This window comes from Lontra canadensis, unplaced genomic scaffold, assembly GCF_010015895.1.
Source record: "Lontra canadensis isolate GAN:19392208 unplaced genomic scaffold, GSC_riverotter_1.0 scaffold16, whole genome shotgun sequence".
NCBI classification, from domain to species: domain Eukaryota; kingdom Metazoa; phylum Chordata; class Mammalia; order Carnivora; family Mustelidae; genus Lontra; species Lontra canadensis.
Window position 1 is genome coordinate 7372106 of NW_022631010.1, and position 9298 is coordinate 7381403.

General features: G+C 41.6%; 1 protein-coding gene across 1 annotated transcript in view; it reads right to left on the reverse strand.

Annotated features, from left to right (window-relative positions):
* The window catches only part of RNF24 (ring finger protein 24), a 104693-nt gene extending 96106 nt beyond the window's left edge, over positions 1–8587 (reverse strand). Inside the window, exon 1 of the mRNA XM_032859109.1 lies at positions 8408–8587. The gene's annotated coding sequence lies outside the window, so the exon portion shown is untranslated. The remainder of the gene's footprint in view (positions 1–8407) is intronic.
* Positions 8588–9298: the final 711 nt, after the last annotated feature.

A 9298-nucleotide genomic window follows, 5' to 3' on the forward strand; every position in this document is an offset into this window, starting at 1 on the left:
GTTTATATGACTGAGTATAATTTTTCATGCCCAAAATTGGAAGAGAACAATAAAGAGATACAAAAAGATCATAATTTTTTTATTTATCTAGATGAAACTAACAAACATAGATAATGCAGCACCTTTCAATCTCCAAACTCAAAAAAATTTTTTTGAAGGTAACATAAAACATACTGACAGACTGTGGCAAAATTATTTTTAGAATTCTTAAATAAGCACTGTCATCAAATGAATTGAATGTTTACACTTGTAGTGCCATATCTGCACTTCTTTCCTTCTCAGTTAAATTATTCTGACATTAAGTTTGCTAATGGAAGAACTGAATCTGATATGAACACTAGCCTAGTTGGGAAAACATAAACAACAAACAAAATGAGACACAGATTTAAGGCAACATACATAGTTAAACTTCCATAGAAGTCTATGATTTATACAGAAGCAAGCTTTATGACAAGATGAAAATTTACTAACCTGAATGTCCAAAACATTAGAAGATGACAAGGAAAAGAACAGGCAAATCTCACTTTAAGAAAAGTCAACAAAAAAAGGAACTTGGCAAGCAGGTAAACTGGAAATTATTTACAATATAAACATTCACTACAGTTACTTTGGTAGTAAGCAACTCTAGTATACCTAGCAGCACTGAATGCATAAAAATTCAAGTTGCATTTCACTTTTTCAGAGCAAATTTACAACTTAAGGTGAGGGTCACCTGTAATGGTATCTAAAAAGTGGCTTTCTTTCCGTGCCACTCAGGCTTGCTCCAACTCTCTGGAGTACCATGGAGGCACAGAGCAACTCTCTGGTGTCAGACTGTTCTCAGGGCAGATGGAGAGCCCAGGCTGGTTTTCCCAGGAATGGCCAACCCAAAGTAAGGCCACTGGCCAGCTATTCCTGGGCCAGCTGGCATGGAACAACGTGTCTGGTTCCTACCTCCAAAGCAGAGGAAACTCAGCCAGCTGGCTTTCGATGGGCTGCACTAGTTGGAGTGCTCACAATTCCTTTCAAACCATCTGGCATTCTTTTTGAACCCTCATTTTACCCAGCACTACACTCTGATGTCTGAAATGCTCAGATAATTGGAGGGATCCCCACTGCCTACCTAGATAAGAAAAGAAAAAGGCAGAATGTTAAGTCAATTACTTTAAGAAATAATTTCTAAAGTTAAAAGTTGCTCTCATTTTAGTCTGTATATTTTCTATCTTAAAATCTAAACTATTCCCATGATTATTAAGCAAACTTCCAAAATAAACATCAGGCCAAATAAGAAGGAAATAGGCTACACAGACAATTTAACACATAGAAAAGTTGTAGGGCTTGTTGAACATGACCCTCACTACTCTGAACTTCTACAGAGCCTGTCTGTATCCTTCATGTGGCCCTACAAGTAGACTTTGTATTGCTACATATATACTTATCTTCCCGGACAACTAGTAAGTGAAAATAACAGTGTCTTCCAGCTGCTTTTTTTTCCCTTATAGCTACTTAAAAAAAAAAAAAAAAAAAAAAAGATCTGTTAATGATGATATTGGGTGTTTTAAAGGTTCCATTTCTAGAAATAAGTAAACTTAATCTGGAGTAACATGAAGAAAGGACCTCTCCTCCAGGCAAGACAAATAAAGAACAGGACTTGGCTTGACATAAAAATATTTTATTAAGTGGTCAAAAGGACTTATCAAGTGACCAAATTATTGGGAAGTGCTATAGGGTGCTCATCTGTCAGGACTCTGGGTACCTCAGTTGGTTAAGCGTTTGACTCTTGATTCCGGCTCAGGTCATCTCAGGGTTATGAGATAGAGCCCTGCTTTGGGCATGGAGCGTGCTTGGGATTCTCTTACTTCCTCTCCCTCTGCCTCTCCCCCCTCCCTCTCTTAAAAAAAGGAGGGGGGAGCTCATCTGTCCATTGTAGATCATTTTACTAATCTATCAATAATCTATTATGAATATGGGAATAGAAAGGCAAGCAATTAAAACAATAAAACAAAACAACAATAACAACAACTGAGGTGCTTTTATAGCCAGTATACCTTATGACATAGAAGTACTCTGAGCAAAAATATTAGATCAAATATTAGAAACTGGAGAAGGCTATACAAATAACTGTAATTATAGTTTTCATTGTGTTTACCCCCATGCCAAGTACTGACTTTAGCATTTTACGTATTATTTGATATACACAACAAACATATGAGGTGGGTACTATTATTTCCATCTTGCAGATGGAGAAACAGAGTTATCAGGAAACCTGTCCAAAGTTACATGGCTAAACTGCAAGAGCTGGAATTCAACTCCAAGTTGTCTTACTCCAAGAATCTGGGTGCACAACTGCCAGCATTAAGTTATACTTATAAAAGAAGGAAATGTAGGGAAAAATTCAATCATTAATACAGTCTTTGTAATTTTTTCAACACTAAGTATAGCAAAGGTGGTAATTAAGGGCACCTGGTTGGCTCAGTCAGTTAAATGCCCACCTCTTGATTCTGGCTCAAGTCATGAGTGCAGGGTCCTAGGATTAAGCACCTCTGGTTCCATGCTCAGCAGGGAGTCGGCCTGATATTCTTTCCCACTGCCCCTTCCCCCACTCATGCTTGCTCATGTTCTCTCTCTAAAATAAAGAAATCTTTTTTAAAAAGTGGTAATTAAAAGAAAATTAACAAACACTGATTTTCTTATCAGAAATTTTTAAAAAGCAAGAGCTAAATTTTTTAAAAGCAGGTTAAAAATGTCAGGTTTGCCCATTTTTGCCAGTTGCTATTCTAAGGGACAGAGTGGTAAAGAGGACAGATGGAAGTCCTTGTCTTCTTGGAGTTGAGGTTCTGGTGGGGGTAAGAGACCAAAAAAAAAAAAAAATCAGTTAACAGAATTTTAGAGTGATACATTTTAAAGGCGGTAGGAAGGAAATGTGTATTTCTTTTTTTTTTTCCTTAAGATTTTATTTATTTGACACAGAGAGATCACAAGTAGGCAGAGAGGCAGGCAGAGAACAAGGGGGAAGCAGGCACCCCGCTAAGCAGAGAGCCTGATGTGGGGCTCAATCCCAGGACCCTGAGATCATGACCTGGGCGGAAGGCAGAGGCTTAATACACTGAGCCACACAGGCGCCCCTATATTTCTCTTTTGAAACATTTAACTATGAAGGTAAATGAAAAGGATGGATGGGAGGTCAGGGGGAAATTTTTTTTTCCTTTTTTTTAAAGATTATTTATTTATTTTTTGGCAGAGAGAAGGGGGGAGGGAGCAGACTCCCCGCGGGGCAGAGAGCCCGATGCAGGGCTTGATCCCAGGACCCTGAGACCATGACCTGAGCAGAATACAGAGGCTTAAACCATTGAGCCACTCAGGCGCCCCCCAGGGGGAAGTTGTTTTTAATTTTGTTATAATTTTAAAATTATTTTTAAAGATGGGCAACATCAGAGCACATGGATAGTGCTTGGAGAGTTGGTGATGATGCAAATGAGTCATAAATTCAGGAGTAAGTCCTTGATTAGGTATGAGGGGGAATATAGGAGAGAAGCTGGCCTCTCAGGAGGAGAACATATAATATGGGCCCTAAGGAAGGTGGATTTCTAGATTTGGTGAGTGGAAGCTGAGTGGTATCTCTCTTTAACTTCTAAACCTCAACGAAATATGAAGCCTACTTATCTGCATGGGGAAGGGTGGGCTGCTCATGAGTTTAAAGAGTGGGAAGAAATTATTAAATAGTTGTAGGCAAAAATATTAGGAATCTGATTGCTTTCCTGGGCAGTGCTGAGAGTCCACTTCAGATTTCTGGTCACGAATCTGAAGTCTCTAATAGTCAACCACTTATGTGCACTCATGAAAAACCAGATGAGAGATAAAACAGCTATAAATAGAAAAAAAAAAATCCTGGCTAAATTAAAAAAAAAAAATGTATCCAAGAGCATATGTATCCATGCCACAGTCACTAACAATGTCCAATCAAGCTGTGGTCTGCACAGTTCCATTTGTCTCCACCTCACAACAGAAATTCTTGTAAATAATGTATTTGTCATATTTAGTCATGACATATTTAATCATGAAGCTTAAAGATTATTTCTTTTTGGTCATGAATGTTTCTGCTACTTCCTAAGGGAGATTTTTTTAAATGAACCGGATATTCTTCTTGTACATCTGAGGTGACTGCATTTCATTGCTTAAAGAAACTTTCTAGGTGGTAACTGAGATCCTAAAGCAGAAGATCCTAAAATCTTCCAGAGTGGGACAAAAATAAGAATGGGGATTAGACTTGGATTGGACTTCTTAACAGCAACACCAGAAGCTAATGGAACAATGACTTCAAAAGAGGGACACTAATTTTCAGTCTAGAATTCAATATTCAGCTAAACCACTATTCAAGTGAAGGTTAAATGAAGACATTTCCAGATATGCAACTTCTGAATTCAGGAAGAATTTCAGTTTGTATGTTCTTTGTCTCTGGAAGGTACAACAGAATAAGGAAGCCATAGGATTCAGGAAATAAAGAATCCAACACAGGAGTAAGGCAAAAAGAATTCCCAAGATGATGACGAAGGGAAGTCCTGGATGACAGATATGAAAAATAAATGAAACATATTACCTGAAAATATTGAAAGATTATCAGTTCTGTCAGAATTTGAGGATGAGTCAGTGACTAAGAAAACAAATCAAGTGAAAAACAAGAGAGGAAATTAATTTAGAGAAACAAAAGTACAATATAGAAAATGTAATACTAGTACGCTACATGGCTCATCTGTGAATAACAGGTACATAGTCACAGTCATATAAATACTGAGTACTGACTTGACTGGGAACTGTAGTTATGAAGGACAACCAAGTCCTCAACTTCCAAAGTAGAAGTCCATAGATGATGTCCAAAGATGGAAAATCAATAAATAAGTTTAAACATCAAGAATGAAGTAAATATAAAGGAAAATACTAGAAGGAACTGTTGAGAGTTGAAAGCAGTTCAACATTCTAAAACTGCTGATTTTTCACTACTCCCCAATCTAAAAAATGGCAATTTCATATAAGTTAATATATTATAACATTACTTTATTACTTACTTCATTTTATTTTATTTTTTTAAAGATTTTATTTATTTATTTGACAGAGAGAGATCACAAGTAGGCAGAGAGGCAGGCAGAGAGAGAGGAAGGGAAGCAGGCTCCCTGCTGAGCAGAGAGCCTGATGTGGGGCTCGATCCCAGGACCCTGAGATCATGACCTGAGCAAAAGGCAGAGGCTTAACCCACTGAGCCACCCAGGTGCCCTATTTTTAAAAAGACTTTATTTATTTATTTTTGCATGCATGCACACTGACAGAGCAAGCAAGCCAGCACAAGCAGGGGATAGGAGCAGAGGGAGAAGCAGACTCCCTGCTGAGCAGGGAGCTCAATAAGGGACTCGACTCCCAGAACCCTGGGAACATGACCTGGGCCAAAGGCAGATGCTCAACCGACGGAGCCACCCAGGTGCCCTATTAATTGATTTTAGAATAAGCTGCCATTTGAACAGAAAACCATTACTGATAGAAAATGCTCTAAGGAAAAAAAGCTCTACTTTTTGTTATCAGACATTGTTGGGGGAATAAAATATTGCAGTTTGGGGTAACAAAGAGTTACCATACATGCTATCACCATCACTGACGTAACAGTATTAGTATTGCTAATATAAAGAATATATTTACTACTAAAACAGCACTTAGAATAATTTAATCTATTTTCATGATAGAGAAATTACTTCAGAATTTTTCTTCAAACATCATACTACAGAAATGCTGAAGTATGGGTTGGTGAAGAATTTTATTAACAGAATGCTGAATAAAAAGTTCAGGATGTTTTTAAGTTCCTTTCTTGATACAAACAATAGTTAAGTCACTCTTGCAAAATGAAGTTCCACAATACTGTGGTACTATGCAAGCCTGTTTCAGTGATAATTCCGGTTATACTACTCTGTTTATCTAAGACTTCCCCTTATGGTTTAAGGGAATTCCCCCCAAAAAAAAAAAAAATCTCACGCAGGCAGTTATAAATTATTGGGGTTGCTTCAGTATTACACTAGTTTATGAAGCCCTTGTTTTTAAGTTAACTTATTTTGAGTTAAGTTCACTGACATTAAAATTTTATTTAAATTCTTCATCATAAAACCAAAAGTTCTCCAAATTGAAAAATCAACCTTTACTAATTTTAACTTCTAAAAAAGAATTTGACCATGCTAACATAAGTTAAGACTTTTACCAAGAATAATACATTCCTATCCAACCAATGGCAAATTTCCCCTTCAAATTAAAAGCAAATGTTTTTAATAGCGGGGATATTCATAAACAGATGCTATGGAAGACTGCTTAGTTTGGATTTCATTTTGCACTAAAAACTAACAGGCATTAAAATACACATGATTAAAGAATAATCTTAAAGAGAATCTTAAAACTTAACCAATTCATTATTCAGGTCACCCAATAAGATCCTCTTAATTTTTTTACCACCACTATTTCAACCAAAAGATCATAATAAAAATCTATTTTGGGGAAAAAAAAATCTATTTTGGGGGCACCTGGGTAGCTCAGTCAGTTAAGCAACTGCCTTCAGCTCAGGGCATGATCCCAGAGTTACGGGATCGAGTCCCACATCTGGCTCTCAGCTCCAAGGGGAGTCTGCTTCTCCCCCGACCTTCTTCCCTCTCATGCTCTCTCTCACTGTCTCTCTCTCAAATAAATAAATAAATAAATAAATAAATAAAATCTTTTTAAAAAATTCTATTTTGGAAATGTGTTTCTTACATACAAGTTTAGCTAATTTCCTATCACTCTGCAAAATTATAAGGGTAAAAAAGAAACTGAAAATGCAACCAACATTTTAAAACTTATAAAATCTGGTATAAAAAGAAAAAGGTCCAAATGAAAGATCAAAGAATAAATGGTACTACTACAAATGTCTCCTTTTAATTGGTCTGCATCAACTGTAACTCTTCCTAACTTTACCAAAACAAAGTCAGGCAGTCCAACCCATGGAACCAAAGTCTGTGGGAACCTGCAGAACTTCCTTCTCTCTCTGGGGATGAGGACAAGGATAAAAGGTGTTCTGTTTTCCAGTAGTCCTGTAAGAGGAGCCATTGAGCTGGGCCACACAACCAGACAACAGAGCGCAGGAAAATTCAGATCAAAGCAAGGACGCATGCCAGGGTAATATGCAATAAAACCCTTTGCCAAAGCACTCAGAAGAAAAAAGCAAGGAGGAGAGAACCTGCTGGACCACCTTCTTAACACAGGGAGACAGGGAAAAACAAAATCTGCTTCTACTGAGGAGCTGAGAAGATAGTGTCCTGGATATATTGGAGTATTTCTGTAGACATGTATATGAGTAAATAGATAACCAATGAACTAAACCCAGAAGGCAGTGTCCTGTATGTTCTGGAGTATGTACATGTACGTATGTATTTATGTATGTATATATATCCATTACCTAAACCCAAAAAGCAAAGTGTTCCAGGTATATAGATATATGAGAATATTAATTTTCAACGAATATTATAAAAACATTCATTTTCAATGAACAAAACGCACTGGTTTTACAGTAAGAAACATACAATATATATTGTTTGAAAGAATACCAGAGACAGAATTGCGTGAAGGTCTAATGAAGCAATAATCTTTTTCTTCATATCCTTTTTTATCTCTGATTCTCTCATTTCGTAGGGGACACCCATTTCGTAGGGAACACCGAGGACGGGGAGACACACACACACACACACACACACACTCAGGCACACACAAAATTTTGTCTCCGGAAACAAAGAAGGGTCCTTAATTCTCCGGCCTGTGGAAGCACAGGCCGCCCCCCCCCCACAGATAAGGGCCACCACCTGACTTTAATTAATGAGTACACTGAGGCGACAGGTTTCACCCCAGCCCACAGTCATGCCCCCAGTGACAAACGGGCACGAGACAAACGCCACAAAGAAAGGGGAGGGGCAGGTGGGGACCAGGAAAACACCGCCACGCCGCGCCCCCCAAGGCGCGTTCCCATCGCCAGCGCGGAGGCAGCCGTCCTCGCCATCCTCGTCCTCGCCCCCGCGCTCATCCAAGCCGCCTCCCCAGCCCGCGGACCGACTCCGGGCACCGGCTAGCGGGGCGTGCGGGGCGCCGCGAACCTTCCCTCTGTGACCTCCCGGTGACAGCCTCGCGCCGCCCTTTGTGCGGGACTCAGCCTCCGGCCCCTGTGGACTCCCCCGCCCCGCGTCCCTCCCGGCCTGGGCCGCTGTCCCACCCCTCCCCGTCCCCGCCGAAACGCCCGGGAGTGTGAATAGGGGAGGCTGGCGCGGGCCCGCGGTCTCTTCAGCATCCCGAGCCCGGAGCCGCCAGGTCCCATAAACCCCAGCCCCGGGGCGACAGCCCCCAGCCTCCGGTGCCCTGCCCTCGGTCCCTCACTTACTCGGGCGCGCCGGCTACGGCGGCGGGTGTGTGGGACCGTCAGCGCCGGGAGGCAGGAGGAAGGCTGAGGGCGGCGAGCGTCCGTCCGGACCCAGCGCGGCTGAGGTGGCGACGGCCAACTGCGCGCTGCGGCCCCCGACAAGGGGCGGGCCCGGCGGGGGAGGGGCGGGCGCCGCGCCTCTCATTCATGCAGCGGGGGCGGGGTGAGGGACCCGGATGCCCGGGCAGCTCCCGCCCACCTCGCTGAGGGCGCCTTGGCTTCAGAGTCTACAGTGCGCAGGCGCGGGACTTGGTGCTCTGGCCCCGTTCCGCCCCGCCCCCTGGGGGGGGTCGTACAATTCCACGGGCTGTTGCAGCGTGTAGACCGATTCCCTCATCTGTTTAGAATTTTTGCATGTTCTGTAATCATTTTTTAAGGTGAAAGCTTGGGACACTACCTCCTTCCTAGCACCCAGCCTCCCAATCTCGGAGGGCACAGGAATGCCCATTAGTTTGATGGGAAGACGTACGCACCGCTCCTTTCCTCCGTTTGTCTTTTCTTCAGCAGATCCTCTCCACTGAATGCTGGGACCACTGTGGTAGATGAGATCTAGAATCGGCTGAGGTAGTGGAGAAAAGCATGTGCAGGAAAGAGTGCATTACATTGTTTATTTGCATTGACCCTGTCCCCTCAGTCCCTAGCTGTCATTGCACAGAGTAGGCAAGAAATTGACCATGGTTTTGAAGAAGGACCAGACATTTCTGTAAAATCAAGGCTTAGGATGTTGTAGCTCCAAGTATCTGTGGAGGCCTCTCTTCTTTGGTAGGCAGTGTATTCTTTGGAGACACCCTCCTGTTCTTAGCCCCTTGGCTCTGCCACTCCTGGGCCACAGAAATCTTTGGGGATGCTGGG